Source organism: Tachypleus tridentatus, chromosome 2 (genome assembly GCF_004210375.1).
Source record: "Tachypleus tridentatus isolate NWPU-2018 chromosome 2, ASM421037v1, whole genome shotgun sequence".
Lineage (NCBI taxonomy): Eukaryota > Metazoa > Arthropoda > Merostomata > Xiphosura > Limulidae > Tachypleus > Tachypleus tridentatus.
In genome coordinates this window covers 74,417,579-74,441,292 of record NC_134826.1, presented here as the reverse complement: position 1 = coordinate 74,441,292, position 23,714 = coordinate 74,417,579, and the positions used below count along the sequence as shown (strand labels likewise).

The following is a 23,714-nucleotide window of genomic DNA, read 5'->3' as shown; positions in this document are numbered from 1 at the left end:
CAGTGACATTTATTGGTTGGAATAGAACAGGACTTATTCTAAGAGAAGCAGACTGATGCAACGAGCAGCTGTTAGAATCCCAAGAAATAAAAATAAAAGAAAAGATGGCGTCTAGGCTTAACTCAACCACTAGCTAGCCTAAGGTATCAAGTTAATAATTATCCAATAGCATCATTCGTCTACACGTTCTCAAAATAAACTGCACTCATCAATGCCACGGATTCGTCGTCCATCGTATGTGAAGTATTTCTTTGCGTGATAGAAATCTTTGGAGTAAGAATAATATTTTTCTTGTCACCTTTTAGAATTTTTTGCGAGTTTTATCATATAGATATCCTACGAAAGTTTAGCTAATTAGAGCAACTTGAAACGTTATTAATATTAGGCTAATAATTTTGTATTTAAATGAAATTGCCATTTCATTTATTCATTCATTTCATTGCCAATCTTTGAATTGGCATTTCATTGGTCAATGAAATGAAATCAAATGAAATGGCAATTTCATTTAAATACAAATTTATTAGCCTAATATTAATAACCTTTCAAGTTGCTCTGGGGCCTATTAGGCCCCACTTTTCGTAGGAGTGTTAAAGACAAGTTAGAATGTTACTTTTTAATTTCGAATGTAATTTTTTACGTAACTAAATACAAAATCTGTCATAAGAACAAATTTGAAAATAGTGTTTTTACTAAAAAATATGTTTCACTGTCACATTTCAACACGAGAATTAGACATTTTTTCCGTACTATTTATACACGAAATTGCTTTTTGGTTCGTGACTGTTAGTTGAGCTCGAGTCTCTAATAACACCCCTCCCCTTCCCCCCATCGACTCAGCCGAAAGCATTCAAGCTTACGACGCTAAACATCCGTTTCAATACCGGTGGATGGCAGAGCGCTTTTAGTCCATCGTGTAATTTTACGCTTAACAACAACCAACTAACACTAATAACGTACGAATCACAGAAACATACATATAAACAGACTGATTTGTTTCGAATTTAGCGCTAGAGGTCTCTAATTTAGCAGTGAAAACTAGTGGGAAAGCAGCTGGTCAACACCACCCACCGACAACTATAGGGCTACTTTTTTTTTTATCAACGAATGACCGTCACATTATAAGAAGCATCCCCACGGCTAAAAGGGGTGAGCATGTTTAGTGTAATGGGGATTCGAACACGCAGATCGCACTTAATTCCACCTGTTTTCCTACATGTTTTACTTGCAGAATACATAATTTCGCTCGCACAACGGGATAACAAAAAACCAAAAACAAAACGTTGAAGTTTCTTGCTTGATTTCAATTTTGGGTTGAAGTTTACTTTATAAAGTGTAGTTGTTCTTCTATTCCGTTTGTGTTTTTCTTTGGGGAGAGTTAATCACAAAGTACATTTTTATATTGTATTATCTTTTTAGTTGTATCGACTTACTGGTTAGCCAAGTGCAATACTGCAAAATGTTACATACAAAGTTACACAATGTGTACACTTTGTGGCCACCGCGAGAATCGAAAACCAATAAGCCTTGCCGCTGAGTAGCCACGTGGTTTCAAAATGAGGAAATAAAGAGTGAGGGCAAACTAAGTTTGATTATCACGAATGTTAAGTGTAAGTCGTTCTGTAATACAAGTCAGTTACCTGAGTGCTAAGTGTAAGTCGTTCTGTAATATAAGTCAGTTACCTGAGTGCTAAGTGTAAGTCGTTCTGTAATATAAGTCAGTTACCTGAGTGCTAAGTGTAAGTCGTTCTGTAATATAAGTCAGTTACCCGAGTGTTAAGTGTAAGTCGTTCTGTAATACAAGTCAGTTACCTGAGTGCTAAGTGTAAGTCGTTCTGTAATATAAGTCAGTTACCTGAGTGCTAAGTGTAAGTCGTTCTGTAATATAAGTCAGTTACCTGAGTGCTAAGTGTAAGTCGTTCTGTAATATAAGTCAGTTACCCGAGTGTTAAGTGTAAGTCGTTCTGTAATATAAGTCAGTTACCCGAGTGTTAAGTGTAAGTCGTTCTGTAATATAAGTCAGTTACCTGAGTGCTAAGTGTAAGTCGTTCTGTAATATAAGTCAGTTACCTGAGTGCTAAGTGTAAGTCGTTCTGTAACATAAGTCAGTTTTCGAGAACACAGATAGCTACTACGCCACTGAGACCATGAATCACTGTACGGATTGATTCTTCAAAGCTAACCGGTAAGTTTTGAGGATTTATAACATTAAAATTAGGATCCAATCCATGTGTAGCTTCTGCTCAAAAACAACAGTTGGAAGAAACAACATTTTCGTTGTGAGACATTAAGCTTGAAGTTACAGGGATGAAATCATTGATCTCAGCGATATAAGCCCTCGAGCTCCTTTAATATTGATTGTGCATACGTTTCTTGGTGTCCATAAGGATTATAGTTTGCAAATTCAAACTGGAATTATTTGTTACTTTGAGTAAAAAAGGGGTCATCTAACATAATCCTCATCACCCACAAACACATATCTAGCTGCTATGACGCATTATTAATGCCTTACTTAACTGATTTTCTTTGACTTTATGAGTATAGTTTTTTCTGGATTTTGTCGTTGTTGTTTAGTAATGCAACACGTCACAACAGTCTTATAAAACACAACTTTTAATGGCCAAAGTACAGTTACTGAAATGAGTGCTTTGTGTATATATTCTCTCATTGTTTCGTTTTACAACCAAACGGAAGTAAACTTAGTTTATATCTTCGCCCGTGTAATATGATTAAGTAAGGGGTTAAAAAGAAGTTAAGAAGTGCGAATTAAAAAGTTGTGTAAGGATACGGTATTAACAGAAATTATCACAGCTTGAGTATTGGAAACTAAAACCTGATGATATATAAAATTTATCAAAGATACATTAGAACACTATTATAAGTGAAATTTTCAATACCTTTAGAGAAATCCATCTTCTACGAGGGCTGTTCAAAAATTACGCGGACTGACGTCATAAAACAAAATGTACTTTATTTACAGGTCTGGGACCCCTTCAAAGTACTCTCCTCCCCAACGCACACACTTATCCCAACGGTGTTTCCACTTGTTGAAACAGTCCTGGTACGCTTCTTTTGTAATGTCCTCCAGCTCCTTCGTCGCATTTGCCTTAATCTTGGGAATCGTCTCAAATCTTCTTCCTTTCAAGGGTCTTTTGAGTTTGGGGAACAAGAACAAATTGCAAGGAGCAAGGTCAGGTGAGTAGGGGAGTGGGGAAGAACAGTGATCGAGTGTTTGGCCAAAAACTCACGAGTTCTGAGGGCCGAATTTCGCAGCAACCCGGTGCATCTTCAATTTTTCGGTCAAAATCTCGTAACAAGATCCAACTGATATCCCACACTCTTCAGCAAGCTCCCTGACAGTCAGACGTCGATTTGCCCGCACCAGGGTGTTGATTTTGTCGACGTGTTGGTCGTCAGTTCACGTGGAAGGACGTCCAAGACGCTCATCATCTTCAATGGACTGTCGACCATCCTTAAAACGTTCATGCCACTTGAAACATGCCGTACGCTTCATAGCAACATCACCGTAAGCCGTGTTAAGCATAGCAAAAGTTTCAGTCCCAGAGTTTCCACGTTTAACACAAAATTTCACAGTGAGTCGTTGCTCCTTCAGGTCATTCATTCTGAAATCCGCCAAACGAAAAAATCGCACTTCACTTAAAACCGCGTAGCTAATACACAAATGAAGATATCTGCAATCGGGAAATGGCGTCGTAATCAGCTGATCTGTGCAAACCTAGCGACACCAAGCGGATTCCCCTGGAACCAACTGGAGCCGCGCAATTCAAACAGTCCGCGTATTTTTTGAACAGACCTCGTATACGTCCAGGAATCGAACCTATTACTTCTTGCACGTCGAACGAGAATTCTCAAATTTCTATCTTTAGCTAACGCTGTTTTTCAATATATGTGAGAATCAACGTCTTGGATGTTTCTACTGGGAATCTGGGTTTTCTTGCTCTTTAAAATCCAATCAACCAAGTAAATTATTAAAGGGTTAAAACACTTAACTATTGCCAGTTGACTATGGTTAAAACACTTAGCTATTGCCAGTTGACTAAGTTTAAAACACTTAACTATTGCCAGTTGACTATGGTTAAAACACTTAACTATTGCCAGTTGACTATGATTAAAACACTTAGCTATTGCCAGTTGACTAAGGTTAAACACTTAGCTATTGACAGTTGACTAGGGTTAAAACACTTAGCTATTGACAGTTGAGTAGGGTTAAAACGCTTAACTATTGCCAGTTGACTAAGGTTAAAATACTTAGGTATTGCTAGTTGACTTAGGTTAAAACACTTAACTATTGCCAGTTGACTAGGGTTAAAACACTTAGGTATTGCCAGTTGACTAAGGTTAAAACACTTAACTATTGCCAGTTGGCTATGGTTAAAACACTTAACTATTGACAGTTGACTAGGGTTAAAACACTCAACTATTGCCAGTTGACTAAGGTTAAAACACTTAACTATTGCCAGTTGACTATGGTTAAAACACTTAACTATTGACAGTGACTATGGTTAAAACACTTAACTATTGACAGTTGAGTAGGGTTAAAACGCTTAACTATTGCCAGTTGACTAAGGTTAAAACACTTAGGTATTGTTAGTTGACTAAGGTTAAAACACTTAACTATTGCCAGTTGACTATGGTTAAAACATTTAGCTATTGCCAGTTGACTAGGGTTAAAACACTTAGCTATTGCCAGTTGACTAGGGTTAAAACACTTAGGTATTGCCAGTTGGCTATGGTTAAAACACTTAACTATTGACAGTTGACCAGGGTTAAAACACTCAACTATTGCCAGTTGACTAAGGTTAAAACACTTAACTATTGCCAGTTGACTAGAAGAAGTTCTTAGTTATCTTTGGTTTTGTTTTAGTAATCCATATATTTTAGGACTTTGTTGGTGGTTTCTTTTTTCATGTTATTGAGTTTGTAATAAAACAAACCTCATAATTTAATAAACTGTAATACCTATTTACTCTGATTTGTAGTGCGATACGTTTCGTGTAGTAATCGAACACTCCGAGCGTTTTGTCCCCTTGTAGAAGAATGTGATATACTTCCATAGAGTCTCCGTGTTCTGCATCAGGGTTAATAGAGTCGAAATATTATCATTTATTCCTTTCGAAATTCATCTGTCATGTTGTGTTGTAGCCTTCACAGTACATAATTCTTCTCATGATTCATGGCACGTTTCACTGACGCCACGATAGTACAAATTTCAACATTTAGCGTCCCTTACGTAATGTCATTTTTGCTTCTACTAACTGACAATACACTGTTGTAAAATGACATGAGTATTTAAAACAGTGATCTCCCCCAGGTGGCCTCTCGCTCCGTTTCGAGAAAGTGGGTTAAAGTAAGTTTTTGAATTTACTGTTGTTTATTTTTGAAGACAAGAAAATTGATTTCTTATAACTGGATTACTTATGGAACATTCACGGAGTTTTTGTTTTTATCTACACAGTTGGAAAATGAGTGCTAATTAAATCAATGGTCTTTGAGTAATGCGTCTGTAGTTTAAAAAATCGCTTTGTGAAATACCAGTTTAAATGAGTGTGGTCTCAATCCTATGTACACTTTTAAAAAATGACAAATACACATCATATCAAACTATCACTTCACAGAAGTACAGATTTAGTCCAGTTTCAAAACTAGGTTTGTCACAACAATACTTTTGCCTTAAACAAAGAAAATAGAAATTATTGCGTCACCGATGAAGTGACGCGTATGGAAAATATATTGAAGTTAATTTTTGTCCAAGATATGTCCGTCTCGCGTAGAGTGCTCTGATACGAGTGCTCCGTTCAAATTTGTATTTAATTATTCCAGAATCGTGGTACTTACGATTTAGAAAAACGTTTATTCGTATTATAATAGAGAAGGATATAAACAGATCATTATCATGAATTGAAAAACTTGGTAAACATTTTTAACCTCAAACCGTGAGTTTTATGATGGTGTTTTATCCTTTTAACTTACCCTTCTTTCGAGATATTCGATTGGCACACGTCCAAGTTATTTACAAACGTTTTTATTGGTTCTTTACAAGATATTGCTATTTATCCTATTGGTCGAGAGGTTCTACCTCATGTTTTTGAGATATAAAAGTTCGAAACAATAATAATAATGATAAAGGCCTATTTTTAATATATCCTAGTTTACCATTTATACATTATATTTTGAATATTTTGTTTTTTAGCGAAAGAAAACGGGAGTTTTTGCTGAATGACCAGAAAAAGCACAAAATGGGCAATCTTCAGCGAAACAAAGCACGATTTTTTTTTTTTTTTACCTGGACTCCTCTGGTGGGCCAGCGGTAAATCTAGGGGATAATACTAAGATCTGGAGTTCGATTCCCCGCAGTGGTCACAGTTTGGAGCTGAAATATCAACTAAACTGCAACTATTATTACGTTAACGTAAAGTTTACGTGGACGATTAAAAACAAAAACAAGGTAACAATACCACACACCTATACATATCTGATATCAAGTTTACGTGAAGGCCTCTGTTGCGTTTTGTTTTGTTTCTCTTTTTAGACCTTATTAATGAATGACAATGAAAGAGAAGTATATGATTATACAGTGGTCCTGCTTGTGTGCGAACCACCAGCAGGTTACGTTGAGTCACTATTACACCACCTCACGGTGGTACCAGGTGCATAATGAACCTACAACTCCTATGTGTTTCACACGTCAGCGCTTGTCCAATATGACAGCCATTACGTCTACTACTAGGTCTACTACTGCTGTTTTAAAAAGTCCCAGCACGTTTAGGAGGCGGATAGTGTTTCGAAAACAAATCATGTTAAAATGCTTTTCGAAGTATTACTGGAAAATGGGCCTAACAAAAGGCATTTATTTGTTGTTTCTTCTTAAGCCCAAAACTGTAAATAAGCTATCGGAGCCATTCCAGGAACATCAGGAACTGAACCCGGAGTTTAGAACAATAAACTTTCAAACTTGCCGCCGAGCCCCCAAGGTGGGTAGGCAACGAAAGTAAATACTACATTTTGTAACCACACCAAACATGCTCGTCTTTTCAGCCTTGGGGACGTTATGATGTGAAGGTCAATCCCATTATTCGTTGGTAAAAAAGTAGCCCAAGAGTTGGCGGTGGGTGGTGATAACTAGCTGCCTTCCTTCTAGCCTTACACTGCAAAATTAGGGACGATTAGCGTAGATAGTCCTCGTGTAGCTTTACGCGAAATTCGAAACGAAAAAAAAAAACAACTTTGTAAGGCAGTTGACTGAAGCAGGTGCTCGTAATGTTGAACGTAAATTTAAAGAAAAATTAATTAAGTTTGTATTTTGTTGTTCTTTAAATTTAGGACATTCAGTTACATGGGAGGAGACATTAAAAGTCCAGGTCTTTACGTACTACATACACACGTTGTAATGCTAAGACTTCAACAGTCGTCGTCTTCAATACCGGAGAATGACGTCAAGATTCAATATTTATCTGACGTAGTTTTTTATTAAATGAAATTTCCAGGTTCAAGTTTGTCGGCCTTTATTCTTACTTTTGGAATTGTTAAATTTGTCACTAAGTTATTCAACAGTTTTTAGTGGTAACATAATTATTTTCTGTTTTACGATTAGCTATTTTGTCTCGATGTGTTTTCTTCTGATTGGTTGTTTTGCGTCGACGTGATTTGCTTTGTGATTAGCTGTTTTGTTTCCATGTCATTTTTCGTGATTGGTTGTTTCTTCTCTACCTATAGCCATCGTGTGGTATCTGAAAGCTATCATATAGCTAGGTTCACGAACAATTCTAAAAACGAAAATTTAATAAATGATAAATATCGGTGATCGCAGGAAACAGTAATGGATTTACAATCTACAAAAAATGTCCCTTCACAAACTATATATGTGTATTTATTGTCCTTGTTTTATATACAGTTCAACGTTGTTTTATAACTTCGTTGTGGTACTTTCAGGTTTTTATGTTGTTTTTGACTGCTCTAAATATTCGCGTAAGAGATTGCGTCTTGTAAAACGATCTCTGGTTAAATAGGTGGTTACCAAAAGTCGTTTTACTGTGGTTACTGTAAGGTATCTTGTATCAGTTTATGCTCTACTGACATTGAATAACATTGCCGATTGAAAAATGTAAGTTATTATGAATTCGTTGGTTATCATACAGTTGGTTTATTTATTTATTTTAATATCATATCGTTTTTGTGTAATGAAAGTTCCACAAACGGGAAACGTTAAAGGTTACGTTATTGATCAAAACTGTCTTGACGGAGGACATTAAAGTTTACAGACTTTTAACGCTAAGAACAGCGGTTCCATTCTCGCAGTAGACAAAGCAGATGGCCCCCAAGTGGCTGTTCTCTACAACAAGCAAACTTACAAACTAGGGTTTGGTCATCAACCGTACATTTGTAGACGTCAACGAATAATAAAGTATACTTTGAATGCAGGCCATATTTCGTCGTTTTGTGTTAAACGAATATATACGAACAGACTCAGTTAATGGTAGTTTTTTATTTCAATCTGCGTCAAGCAGATGCCGAATAAATACTCATTACTATATAAAAATGGGTTTAAAACACACACATGTACGAGTACCATAACTATATAAAAATGGGTTTAAAACACACCCATGTACGAGTACCATAACTATATAAAAATGGGTTTAAAACACACACATATACAAGTACCATAACTATTTAAAAATGGTTTAAAACACACACATATACAAGTACCATAGGTATATAAAATGTGTTTGATGTGATTTGCCAAAAATAGGTCATTATTCCAAAATAAACTGCTGGTAGGGCACCTCTTGCACCCTCTGCAACAAGTCTCATCTTACCCCTCCCCCTTCTCTAAATGGTGAGATTTATATTGTGTTGTTGAAGCCCACATAGCAATGAGCTAACAGTGGCCTGCCTATCTCGGATATCAAAATTCAGTTCTCATCGTGCCTGGCATGGCCAAGCGCGTAAGGCGTGCGACTCGTAATCCGCGCGTCGCGGGTTCGTGCCCACGTCGAGCTAAACATGCTCGCCCTCTCAGCCCTGGGGGTGTATAATGTGACGATCAATCCCACTATTCGTTAGTAAAAAGAGTAGCACAAGAGTTGGCGGTGGGTGGTGATGACTAGCTACCTTCCCTCTAGTCTTACACTGCTAAATTAGGGACGGCTAGCACAGATAGCCCTCGAGTTGCTTTGTGCGAAATTCCCAAACAAACAAACAAAGAAAAGTTCTCATCGTTGTAAGCCTACAGGCTTATCGCCGAGCTACTTACAAACTATACTTCTTGAATTGGACACGCTTGTACATGAGATACGATTTTTTTTAAACTTACTATATACCATATACCATACAGTCTCTCCCTTTCTTCTCCTATTTGATTTTAATCATAACCTGTACATAATTTCAACGCATGACACAACAACGGGACTAAAAATTCGCCGGACATATTTTTCATTTTTGTTTAACGTTAGCTCTCTTCACACCAATTAACTCCACCAAATGAGTTTTACCTGTTGTTAATAGCTTCAATCTCCATCTTAACGTACAGTGAACGAGAAGGAAATTATATCACCAACGCCTTAGCGATCGATGGTTGGACTTTCAATTTCGCTTCGCAATGACAACATTTCGCTTTGTGGCTAGATAAGATAATGGGAAAACTTTGAAAGACAACACACATCCACCACGGAACGTGGGACTATTTTAACTTTAACTTTAGTAAATTATGATCTGTTTGCCACGTTCAGCGCATTCACAGTTGAAGGTTTAGTGCAAAATAAAAAATAACATTATTTTAAAGTTGGAATATGTAAGTCTGAAACTTACTGCAATTCAAACTTGTCTTGTTCGCATGAAACATGGTTTAATCTTAAAACAAAATTGATTATAACTGAAAAAAAACCGATTTCGATAATATGTTATTTCTTGCAGGCTTGTACACAAAATGAAATATTACAGTTTTCATAGAAACTAAACTCACCATTTTTCGATTAAATTCATATTTAAAAGCAATAAATTCGCTGCCTTGCCTTGCACACGGACAATAACATGTTATAAATTTTTGGTGTTCGTCCTTTTGTTTTTTGTGTTTTTTTTTCTTTCTTGTTGTTTAGGTGTCGAGAATGGCTGAGTGGTTAGCGTGCTTGTTTGTTTTGAAATGCGCTCAAAGCTACACGAGAGTTATCTGTGCCAGCCATCCCTAAGTTAGCAGTGTAAGATTAGAGGGAAGGCAACTAGTCATCGTCACCAACTGCCAACTCTTGGGCTACCTTTTTACCTACGAATAGTGGGATTGACCGTTTCTTTTTAATACCCAACGGTTGAAAGGGTGAGCATATTTAGTGTTACAGGGATTCGAATCAGCAAGCTTTAGACTGCGAGTCGAGCGCCATAACCATCTAACCATGCCAGGCCTAGCGTGCTTGACTCGTGAATGTGAGAGCTCATGGTTCGTATTACTTTACCCCAAAATAACGATCCGCATTTCGGAACCGTGCGTACGCTATAATAAATGACGTTGAAAGCCCACTATTCGATCAGACAACAGTGCCAAAGAGTTGGCGACTGGCGCTGTTCACTAACTTTCTTTTTTCTAGTATGGTCTCTTGGTAGCTCAACGGTTGGTTTGAAGGTTTAAAATGCTAGTATCCTAGATTCGATCTTTGTGGCCTCCTGGTGAGATAAGACTAATTCATGACACTAAAATCCGGATTTCGATTCTCCACGGCTGACATAGAAGATAGCCCAACGTGGCTTTGCTCCAAAACAAACAACTATTACTGCGGCAGATTCATTGTAGATATTTAACTGTAGCTTGGATTTACACCAAAACAATGAGAAACCTATCAATTGAAAACTGGGAATATCTATGTGCAGACGTCTCTTGCGCAACTTAACGTGAAAGTTTTGAACACAAACAAATGTGACTTATCTCGCATGACATATCCTGCTAAATGTGTTTTCAACTTGAAAACTATTTTTCAGCCATTCATGCCTCCAAGCTGGGTATTTTGTCATCCTAAGACGATGATGCTAGTTATAAACGGTTTGCGTTTTGGATATCGAACTTCCATCTATAGTCTGGTGTAGTCAGATGGTTGGAGCGCTTGACTAGCAATCTGAGGGTAGCAACTTTGAATACCCTTCCCATCTAACCTGCTCGCCCTTTCAGCCGTGAGGACGTTATAATGTTACAGTCAATAAACTCCTATTCATTGGTAAAATAGTAGTGCAAGAGTTGGTGATGATGACTAGCTGTCTTCCCTCTAGTCTTACACTACTAAATTAGGGACGGCTAGCACAGATGATCCTCGTGTAGCTTTGCGCGAAATTCAAAACTAACCAAACTAACTCTCATCTATCCAGAAAACTACAGAAAGTTTGTTCTTATTATACAAACCTCCATGCCTCAGCGGTAAATCTGATGGCTTATAGAGCTAAAAATCGGGTGTCGATGCCGTGATGAGCAGATCATTGATAGCCCCTTCTGTAATTTTGCGTTTGACAGCAAACAATAATCATTAAACCACTATAGGTGTCTAACAGTGTCCATATAATATATATAATTTTGGGTGTATAGTACTAATTACAGCTTAAGCCATAATTATAGCGCATTTATCTTGGGAAAATAATGTTTGAATAATTGTTGTTATACGAACAGTATTGGCACTGAAAATAAGCTATCCGTAAAGGTAAGATGGTTACTTATCCAGGTAACACGGTTACCTCATCCTTAATCTAGACTTACAATATGTTCTTGCTCTTTAAATAAAATGTAATGAAAAAGTTACAGTTACTTAATAATAATAATAAAAAGTTACAGTTATTTAACAATAATAATAATAAGTTAAGTTACTTAATACTAATAAAAAGTTACAGTTACTTAACAATAATAATAATAATAATAAGTTAAGTTACTTAATACTTATTAAAAGTTACAGTTACTTAACAATAATAATAAAAAGTTACAGTTATTTAACAATAATAATAATAAGTTAAGTTACTTAATACTAATAAAAAGTTACAGTTACTTAACAATAATAATAAAAAGTTACAGTTATTTAACAATAATAATAATAAGTTAAGTTACTTAATACTAATAAAAAGTTACAGTTACTTAACAATAATAATAATAAGTTAAGTTACTTAATACTTATAATAAAAAGTTACAGTTAGTTCTGCTGTAGAAGGTCCAGGAGTAATTATGGTTCTAATTCCAAGAAAAATACTGATCTGATAATTAATGTGTAAACAACATGTTCCTGCATTTTTAATCTAAAGGTCGAGGGATCGAATACCCGTCACACCAAGCATGCTCGCCCTTTCAGCCGTTGGGTGTTATAATGTTACGTTCAATCCCACTATTCCTTGGTAAAAGAGTAGCCCGAGAGTTGGCGGTGGGTGTGATGACTAGCTGCCTTTCCTCTAGTCTTACACTGTTAAATTAGGGACAGCTAGCACAGATAGCCCTCGAGTAGTTTTGTGCGAAATTCAAACCAAACCAAACTTGCTGTTTTAGCATTCTTACATTTTCTTTCTGGTGGTACGTGGTTTACGTGACGCTAGAGCTTCAACAATTGCTATTTAATATAAAAGCATTCGATTGCTATGAAATTTTATGCTAATTATGCCGAACAATTTCACTGTTTTGTAACATATGTTGATGATGCTGAATTTCTGTGTGTCGTGTTCTATTAAATGACTTTAATGATTTTGTCTTTCTATTCACATGTATACTTAATACGTAATTGTTTTGTCCTAGATGGCATGGTCAAGTAGTTAGGGCGCTTGACTCGTAACGTAGTTTAAGAGTCGAGGGTTCGAATCCCCATTCCACCAAAAACGTTCGACCCTTTAGTCGTCTGGTCATTATAAAGTGAAGGCCAATTCCACTATTCGTTGTACAAAGAGTAGCCTGAGAGTTGGCGGTGGATGGTGATGACTAGCTACCTTCCCTCTAGCTTTTCACTGCTAACATGGGGACGGCTAACGCAGATAGCCCTCATGTGCTTTTGCGCGAAATTCAAAAACAAAAACGAATTTAATTGTTAAAATGAACAATACTTGGTCGCAGTGATTACCAAAATCTATATCATAAAGTGTTACACTTCCGAAGTATATCAGGCCGCATCAGCTGAGATATGTGGATGATCAGGCGTGTTATCCCACAGTATGTACTTCTTTTACCAATAAGTGATGAGATATTATAAAACCAAGTTACCCGTTTCTTAACCAACGGGGATCGGCACCTTACTTGGCCATGCACGTAATATTTAATGAAAACTGTGGGGCTCAGCCTTCGTTGCTCAGTGGCACAGCGGGATGTCTGTGGATTCACACCGCTTGAAACCGGGTGGGGTCTTAAGTGTGAACTTTAATACCCCCTTATTTGACAATACTGCTCATATAGATTCATATATGTTACTATAGAGAGTATATCAAATTATGTGTGAACAATAATGCATGTATTGTGTGAACAATGGTGTGTGTATCGAGTGACTAGTGAACAAATATTGTTTGTTTCTAGCTAAGCACAGAACTGTACAATGGATTGTCTTTACTGTGCTTAACACGACCACGTGTATCGAAACCCGATATGTAGCACATATTCACAAACGTACCGCTGAGCCATTGGTGGTGTGAATGAAGAACCCTTCTGTTTTTTCTCTACCTGGGCAAATATTGTTTCTTAAAACTGTTGTATCGATATAGGCGAGAAGAAAAAATATTTAATATCTATATAATAATATATATAATATAATATATAATAATAATATATATAATATAATATATAATAATATATATAATAATAATATATATAATAATAATATATATAATATAATATATAATAATAATATATAATAATAATATATATAATATAATATATAATAATAATATATAATAATAATATATATAATATAATATATAATAATAATATTTAATAGTATATATAAATATTTGCTGTTATTAATTTTACCTTTTTTTATCAAAATAATTTTTATCGTCACTAGTAATCAGAGAACCCCGTTCGCATGACTTTGTGGTACGTGAAATATAAAATTAAAACAGGGAAGAAACCAAAGACTTATGACTAAAGACTTTTTTTTAGCAGTGTTTCAGTATCAGGCCTAACAGCTCTACCCTTATATCACCAAGGGATTTTCCTCCTCAAAATTGTAATATGTTAGAATTACCCAATACCAGTTGGAATATATTCAAATGTTACGTACGAAACTGTTTGGAGTTCAAATCTATATTATTATGTTAGCAGACAGTGGTATCATAGCATCATTCCCAACAGGGTGACTCATCTTCAACAACCATAAAGCTTTTTATATAGCTATTATATTTTTATTAGGGCTATACTTTACGTGCAGAGTATCCTATCTGGCTGTACTTCAATCCTCTAGCAAATGTATTGTTAATATTATAATACACAATAAAAGACAGATTATAATTTTCAGTTTCTTTTTTCTCTTTATAGATTGTTTATAACTGTGAAACCAGTTCGCTTATAAGATAAATAAATGAACTTATCAGTGGTAATTATGACGTGCTGGGCTAGTCAGCCATGTTTATTTGATTGTTGAATTTCTTTTTATATGCAAGTAAGGTGAGTAGAATAAAACAGAATCTATTCAAATTTTACCACCTTTATTACTTACTCCTTCCCATAAAAGAGTAGTTTGTGTCAAGTTTACACAAAGCTATACAATGAGCTATCTGAGCTCTGTAACTCACGGGTATCAAACCCCGGTTTCTAGCGTTGTAAGTCCGCAAACATATCGTTGCGCCACTTGGGGGGAAGGAGCTCTCCTGAGGGATTGTTCAATCATTTGTGAACTTTGTTTGTGGTCATTACTGACTCTGTCTCCAGCTCTGGACTGGAAAAATGTAATTTCTGAGGCAGAAACTAGAGACTGTAGGGAAATTATTAGAAAGAAAAGTGTACGTATATCTTTGTATGTGTAACCACCTTAGATTGAGAGAAAACGTTTTCTATCTGGGGTGTTAAACATTGTACTTTCCAGTAATAACCTATAGTAAACGACTTCCTATGACATCCTAGCTATAAGACAAGTAAAGTATATAAATTCTTCAACCTATAGTGAGCATCGTAAGAATTTAGAAACGGATGATCCCTCCACAAACTTGCTGTTAAACTACGCACGAGACTCCGTCTCTGAAAATAATATTACAAGCATTCGAACCGAAATCTCAGGTCACGCTGAACGGAGGCCAGACAGCGGAAGATGGTGCGAGCCGATATCTCGCGGGGGCAAACTGTAGGCACGTGAGGAGTGATTCTTTCAGTATTCATCGTGCCTCCACGAGCTGTCAGATTGATGTGACGCACACGAAGGGCGTCTTTGTAATGCCGCCACCAAGGTGTAAATTACTATCAGCTCTTCCTAAAGTTTCTTATATCTAACAATGTCAGCGAAACACTCTAGAATTATTAAGTTTTATAAGCTCTAGAATTATTAAGTTTTATAAGCTCTGGAACTGTTAAGTGTTATAATTGAAGCCTTTTAGAAACTACCAGTGCATTGATTTGCTTGTAGTTCCGTGATCTTCCTAAAACTATGTAAACAAACAAATAAAAAAGGTTCACTCACTATTTTAATTAACACCACTAATTATTATCGTAATTACCTTCATTACCGAAGGTGAACAGGAGGTTATGTTTTCACCCCTGTGTGTGTGTCAGCAAGGTTTCCCGAAAATAGCTGATTGGTGGACAAAGCTTTTGATATAGATTTGAACTATGATCCAGTTTGAAAGCGAGTAGTTTCTAAAGAATCAAGATCAAAGGTGAAGGTCACCGCAAAGTCACGAAAATCCACAAAGGTCTTAACCTCTTTACACTGGACCGACTTCTCGCGTTATTTTTTCTCATTATATTTTGTTGTCACGTTTTAATTCTAAAGACTTAGACGAATGCTTCTCATAAGAAGGACTTGCATATTTTATCTAGAAGCTAATCTACCAAAATAATGAAAATGGAGATGTTCTGATTGTTCTGACAAACACTATAATTCTTTTTCACTGAACCACTCGTCAGGTGAAAAAAAAGACGTCATGCGTGACTACTTTGGACACACACCATTGGACGACAATCACATTCTGTTAGGCTTAATCACACCATGTGTTGATCTAATTAATTCGTTTGGTTTATATGTACGGTCCTTTATAAAGACTATAACTGAAAGTATGAATAAAAGGACTATTTTGTATATTATTCTCACTCTTCCAGGCATCACTGATGAGCTGTAACTTCGGTGAAACTAGTCTGTTTCAGTGGCAGTAGCAAATCAAAAAATAGAATTATTTCTTCGTTTTGGTGAAGAAAAGAAATTGACAAAAAATAAGTAAGCAATTGGTCTAAGGTTGTTTAAATGTACTTACGACACGAGATGTTTATTTTAAAATCATGTTAATTCAACCTATCTTTTGTTAGCAGGACTGATAGATTAACCCAAACGAGCCGTTTTTGCATATAAATTTCAATGAAAGTTTAGTCATATATGTTTCTATAAACATACCAATGAAAGTTTAGTCATATATGTTTCTATTCACAGCCAATTTAAACGAAAAGTTCACATCGGCAGATAATGAGAATGCATTCGAATTAGCAAAACCAATTGGTGGACATAAATTATTTTTGCTCGCTTACATTTTTGTCACAAAACTTAAGCGCATTCAAATACTTGAGTGGACATTTTTCAGGAAGATTTATTTATTCACAGATACTTTGATATTAGATTAATGTTATCTCAACATTTTTTTTTGTAATTTTTAAATGAACTCATTGGCTAACCCAACCTCACATTTCATAGTTAACTAAAATTATGCGAAATTAAGGTTGACAAACAAAGGCAGAAAGGTGTAGTCGGTACAGTCCTTTGTGAGCCAATCAAAATTAATATCATTTATAAAATGAATTCGTGGCGTATTCGTAAAATAATTATTGGTAAAAATCAGTTAGATTAACAAATTTTCGTATCTCGAAAAGCTAATGTCATGTTGCTCAGCAACAAAGGTATCACCTAATTTTCTTGTTAGTATATGTACTGAAAGTAAAAATGAAATGTATAGAAAACAAAACTGGAAAAATATTTGTTGATTTCTGAATTTAGAGTTTCTTTTGATTAAAGAAGTTTGTTATTTTGTTAAAGACATCGGCGATATAACAGAAAACAGCTTAATTCAGAAACGATTTAAAGTTCAGAATTTAATCTATATGTTTACTTTCATAATAAATTTTGTACACTTGGCCCTAGGCTAGGTGATCCCATACTACGTCTGTACTGTACGTAGGCTTATTGTACAAACATTCACTACACTTGTAAGGTTCACGGAACCCACACCTTTACAGCCCTATTGCCTCCCCGTAACTATAATAATAATGGACGGACAATAATCGAACTATTTTATTTGGATAAATGCATTTGGGCTTTTATGACTCCTTCTATTTCGTGAAATCAAATGTGACGTGACGTGACTGAGTTAATCCAAGGAAAGATCTCAAATACATCACAAACTGAATTAACCTTTTACAAGAGCTCAAAACATTAAAAACTGGGTTAACTCATGGTAAGAATTCAAAGATATCAAAAACTGAGGTTAATTAAAACGTAGCTTAAACATATCAAAAACGATTAGCTCATGACAAGAGCTCTAAGCTAAATATTAATAAAAAATTCTAGTGACTATTTTTCTTGTGACAAACCACAATCTACAGTAGATTGAACTATTGAGATAACCATTCTTTTATATTTAAAAGTTTATTGGTTTTAAATATAAAGTTGAGATCCTCTATACTTGTTCTTCTGAACCTTCCAGAAGAATGTTTGTTTGTTTTCTAAGAACCATCTCCCTGACACACGTAAAGACCTTAAGTTTTATTTTCAAGGTAAGGTTTTGTTTTACACTGTGGTACTCGTGACACCAGTAAATCAGTTAACGTGGGTCTATTATTTATTTGTTTATGACAGTTGTGTACATTGGAATTCTTCCAATTACTTTAGCCCCTATAACCAGCACCTCTAATGGTTATGGATAACATAAAAAAGTGAGTATTGTCGAACAGACGAAACTAGCTTTCTTCAGACTTTACCTTTTAACTGCATCCATATGTTGATTCTACGAACTCAAACGTCAAATTATTGATATCTACAAAGATACGAGTTCATTGGGAGTTTCGGTTAGGTGGTGAATAGTGTTTTATTATGAACCAAATATAACATGAAAAATACAAGTGTTTTTCTTCCAAACTTTATAGTTCTTGGTAGCTTGGGGATTTAATTGTAAAATTCGGGGTTCAACTACCTGTGGTGGACAAAGCACATATAGACTCATTTTTTTAGCTACATTCTTGAAAACAAACAAAACTCAAACTTTATAAAAGTAAACTATTTTGTTTTTACAGTCAGGTGATATATAAACTTTGTTATTACATAACATTTCTGATTTACTCAAACTTCTGATGGTTCTTTGTTTGTGAAACCGTGAGTAATAATGAAATACGTGTGAGGATAGAGTAAGTTTGAATAGTCGGAGGTGCAGCGGAACGACAAGCTTTATTACTGTGTGAAATGAGCCACTCAAAAGTTTACGTTTTCTATATTTTTCCCGTTCTCAAGTTTAAAAGAATATACAATTCTGTATTAAAAGATATAATAATGTGATTTACCTCTGTTGGAATAAATACACGTTCTGCTCGTAATACCAGACCTGAAAGAACAAATCATACGTTTAGTCGTTTTTTAAAATAAAGTATAGAACGTTAAACAAGTCAAGGTCTTAACACCTTAATGAAACTTAAATACACGTGTCGCCGAAACATAAGGTTTATTAATTCCCCTACACACAGACATGGATGTTTTTTTGTCATTCTAGTCCAGCCCTAAGGTCTGCCGAGCCATCAGAGGTTGAACATCCTCTCTTTGGTCAGGAGCCAGATAAAAACTAAAACATGATGGGCAGGAAAGCCTGAAGAACATTAATGTGTCTGTGAATGACACGAAAATTTATTGGAAACAAAAGCAGTTGTAGAACCAGTCAAGTTTTATGTTTATTTGAGCCCATATTTTGTAGCATAACAAACGAAAACCAAGTCTTTAGATTTCCCATTGTTCGTGGACTCTTGGCCGAAGAGAGGGGGCGTAACCATCTGTTGAGAGACTGGGATGAAAAAAATAGATGTTTGTCGTCACTGATGAGGGGTAAAACTTTCCGAAATCACCACAGCTCAGCAACAAGTGATAGAAGATAGATTGAGCATTATGTTCATTTGTGGTATATAGTTGTTGCTATCATACTGTAGTTGCAAAGACTGCCGATAGAGCGCGAGCTCTAGAACACTCAACACGATGTTTAAACAGTATATGTATACGTTATTTCCCTCAACGTCTGATATATTTTCATTTCCTTCCCGTTATTAATTTTCAATCTGGATCATGAAGTACTTTTAGGGAACTTGATTTTGGTCCATTATTCAAAGTTTGTGTTGTACATACTGATCCGGTTTACACACTGATTTTTTTTTTAAAAACGACCTTTACACTTCGGATAATCATGAGAGAACTTCTATTTTAACAAACGTTTTGCCATTGCGGCTTCTCCAGGTTAGTTACCTAAAAGTAAAAGCGAAGCGTCGGTTGAAATAAAAGTTATCTTATAGTTACGTAGAGAGTTTTTTTTCTAACTTGATTCAGTTGTTATTGGAGGCCCGGCATGACTAGGTGGCTAAGGCACTCAACTCGTAATCTGAGGATTGCTGGTTCGAATCCCATAACACCAAACATGGGGACGTTATAATATTACGGTCAATCCCACTATTCTTTGGTAACAAAGTAGCCCAATAGTTGGGGGTGTGTGATGATGACTAGCTGCCTTTCCTCTAGTCTTACACTACTAAATTAGGGACGGCTAGCGCAGATAGTCACGTGTAGCTTTGCGCGAAATTAAAAACAAACAAATCAATTGCTATTTTTTTTCTTAACGCAAAAATACACGACAGGCTACCTGCGCTCTGTCCACCAGCAGGACTCGAACCACGAATTATATTATTGTAAGTCCGTATATTGACTCACTGCATGACTCGCCAGTTTCGAGGGCCGAAGGGGTCACCTATTTTTAATTACTCATGCCATTATACAGTAGTGTGTTGTTTGTCTGGCAGTAAGTCAGTGTCCCCCGCTAGTACAGCGGTATGTCGCCGGATTTACAACATTAAAATCAGGGGTTCGATTCCCCTCGGTGGGCTTAGCAGTTAGCCTGATGTGGCTTTGCTATATGAAAAACACGCACAAACACACAGTAAGTCAGTAATACTAAAATGGCGTCACATAAAGTGACGCTTAACATTGCAGTTTGTATTGTCATGACGCCAGTGTTGCGTGCGTATGACATTGCACTCTGTAGGCTACAACATAACATAACATGTGGAAAAGAAGAAATATTAGTTATCCTTAATTTTGTTTGTATTTGCTCTTGAAAATGAACATTTCCGGGGACCCAGAAGTACATTTAGTATCACATAAAAATTAAAGTCAAATAGACGTTTTAAAGCAATCGCTTAGCTAAAAGTTCTTCAAATTGACTAATCTCAGTTTTGAGCTAAAGAGCTTATGGGCCCGGCATGGCCAAGCGTGTTAAGGCGTGCGACTCGTAATCTGAGGGTCGCGGGTTCGCCTCCCCGTAGCGCCAAACATGCTCGCCCTTTCAGCCGTGGGAGCGTTATAATGTGACGGTCAATCCCACTATTCGTTGGTAAAAGAGTTGCCCAAGAGTTGGCGGTGGGTAGTGATGACTAGCTGCCTTCCCTCTAGTCTTACACTGCTAAATTAGGGACGGCTAGCACAGATAGCCCTCGAGTAGCTTTGCGCGAAATTCAAAAACAAACAAACAAACAAACAAACAAACAAACAAACAAAAGAGCTTATGTAAAGTGAGTGGAAAACAAATGAGATAACCACCAGGCAGGAGCCGCGAGGTTATAGAGGACTACAACTGTTTACTTGTTAAAACTCTTCTAACATACGGTGATAGCGAAAATTCTGTTTTTCTACAAGCAGAAGATTTAGGCTACTTCGTCAAATAAACAACTACCTAAAATTAATAAGTCTACTTGAAACAAAAAGGGCATTTGAACTCCGAAACAGTAAATTACCAAATCGGTAACTGTTCATAGATAGAGCGCCCTCTAGTAAGTATATATTGTATATTATATTTAGTGTGTGATTATTTGGATATTCAATGTGTATGCAAATTTCTAAGATACACATATACATACATACACACACACAACTGAACAACTTCTGTGCAACAGTAATTATTTTGTAAACTGTTAAATGTTTACACTTGGAACTCTCAACCAATTTTGGTACCAAACGTAGAGTGAGGAGCTGAGAGTGCCATTTTGAATATTGTTTTTGTTTAGCTTAATGTTCTTTAAACTCCGAAACAAAATAACTTGAGCGTTGCCTCCACTATTTAATATCCATATGATTTGAATGTGCTTCATCGAAGCACATATATGATTTGATCTGTCCTTATTTGGTAATGAACTTTTTAATTGCGTATTAAGACTACAGGGGACCTGGACCTGAGAAATCAAGGAACAAAATTCTTAACCCTAATGTAATAGCCTTAAATTGCGGATATCCTTGCAGAAGTGATAGATGCATAAATAATTATTCGCACTGCAAAGAACTACCACAAAGATTATCTTACCTGTATTGTGTTCACCACGGGTATCGAAATGCCGTTTTTAGCCACTGGAGAGCGTGTTGTTCATAATAAAATTATATAAAATTAAAACTGCAGATATTTTATCTCTTTTTCATCAGGAGTGGGCAGTAATGGAGAAGAATTATTTAATATTGGTGCTTGTTTTAGAATCTTTCAGTACATAACCTACTATAGTATTTCAGTATGTACATACAGATTGTATTATAGGTCTGTATGGACTAAACAACATGGTCAGGAGTGAAGTTTCACGTCAGAGATATTTTCACAGCAGGTTTACATTGACTATGAAAATCCACCAATCCTGTGCTTTCTTTCTGAAGAACCTTCAAAGTTTCCCTGCTATAAGTTAATGATTTGTTTAATTTCTCCTGCGCACGTAGTAACAAAATTTAACAGGAAAAACGGATGATTTTTGTTGAGAAAAAGAGGAAATAGGCCCAGGACTTTACTATAAAACGTAAATAAAGGATCAACAAGGAAAAACATATTCGTCATTCAAACACGTGTGCAAAAAATAAAATAAAAAATAAAGCTTTCCTTTCGTCCACTCCGTATTTAAGCAAAACATTCTGTTTTAAAATAGCTCTTTTTTCAATGCCCAGCTTTTTATTACATTTGTTAGTTTCGCACTTTTTTCCTAAAATATACCAGAAAAGAAAAAAACATTTATATTTCCATTACTTAAATTGTTTTCTTTCTTTCTCTGCATCTGCTACTTTCTTTACAACATCAAGTAGGATGAGTTCTGAATATGGGGCTTGATATCAAGAATTAAAGAGCCTGAAAATTAGAATAATTATACTGATCCACTCTGAAATAACAGTGGAGTTGGACAGTTACAAATAGCAAACCGGACTAATTAACAATATAAGTAAGTTTACTATGTTTTTTATATGCAAAAACGGCTCGTTTGGGTTGAGAAAATATTTTACATAGAAGAGCGAACAACGTTTCGACCTTCTTCGGTCATCGTCATGTTCACATGTTCACCAAGTAAAAAAGTGTTTTGTAATTTAAATATCGTTAAAACGAATAAATGCAAGAGATTCGACCGACAAAATCCAGTTTCATTCTGCGGAGTATTTTGTTATTCCAGATTTTTTTTTTCGGATCCTGGACACAAATTAGCTGAATCAGGTTAATGTGACGAAAACGTGGTATTACGGTTATAGATCCTCAGTTTAGCTCCTCCTCTTTTTGCGCGTGTTGTTTTTTGTTGTTTCTTTTTGTCATATTGAGAAGTAAAGCAAAGCCAAATATCATTTACTGACAATTTAAATTATTACGGGAATTAACAAGTACTGAAATAATTTACGTTTTTTTCTAAGCTCAATAGTTAGAGATTTATTGAAGATTACAATGGTTTGCGTTTTATAATTTGTACAGAAGCGTATTCTGAATGGATCCAAATCAAATTCACACTACCTGAAACAGATATGTATGTATGATGACACGCTACCTGAAACAGATATGTATGTGTGATGGCACGCTACCTGAAACAGATATGTATGTGTGATGACACGCTACCTGAAACAGATATGTATGTGTGATGACACGCTACCTGAAACAGATATGTATGTGTGATGACACGCTACCTGAAACAGATATGTATGTGTGATAACACGCTACCTGAAACAGATATGTATGTGTGATGGCACACTACCTGAAATAGATATGTATGTGTGATAACACGCTACCTGAAACAGATATGTATGTGTGATGACACGCTACCTGAAACAGATATGTATGTGTGATAACACGCTACCTGAAACAGATATGTATGTGTGATGACACGCTACCTGAAACAGATATGTATGTGTGATGACACGCTACCTGAAACAGATATGTATGTGTGATGACACGCTACCTGAAATAGATATGTATGTGTGATAACACGCTACCTGAAATAGATATGTATGTGTGATGACACGCTACCTGAAACAGATATGTATGTGTGATGA

At 35.9% G+C, this 23,714-nt stretch overlaps 1 long non-coding RNA gene across 1 annotated transcript in view; it reads right to left on the bottom strand.

Moving 5' to 3' along the window:
* LOC143244249 (uncharacterized) overlaps positions 1-21,965 on the bottom strand; it is a 41,056-nt gene extending 19,091 nt beyond the window's left edge. Inside the window, exons 1-2 of the long non-coding RNA XR_013024986.1 lie at positions 21,736-21,965; positions 18,692-18,732 (exon numbers count right to left, since the gene is read on the bottom strand). This is a non-coding gene — a long non-coding RNA (uncharacterized LOC143244249). The remainder of the gene's footprint in view (positions 1-18,691; positions 18,733-21,735) is intronic.
* Between the last annotated feature and the right edge of the window lie 1,749 nt (positions 21,966-23,714).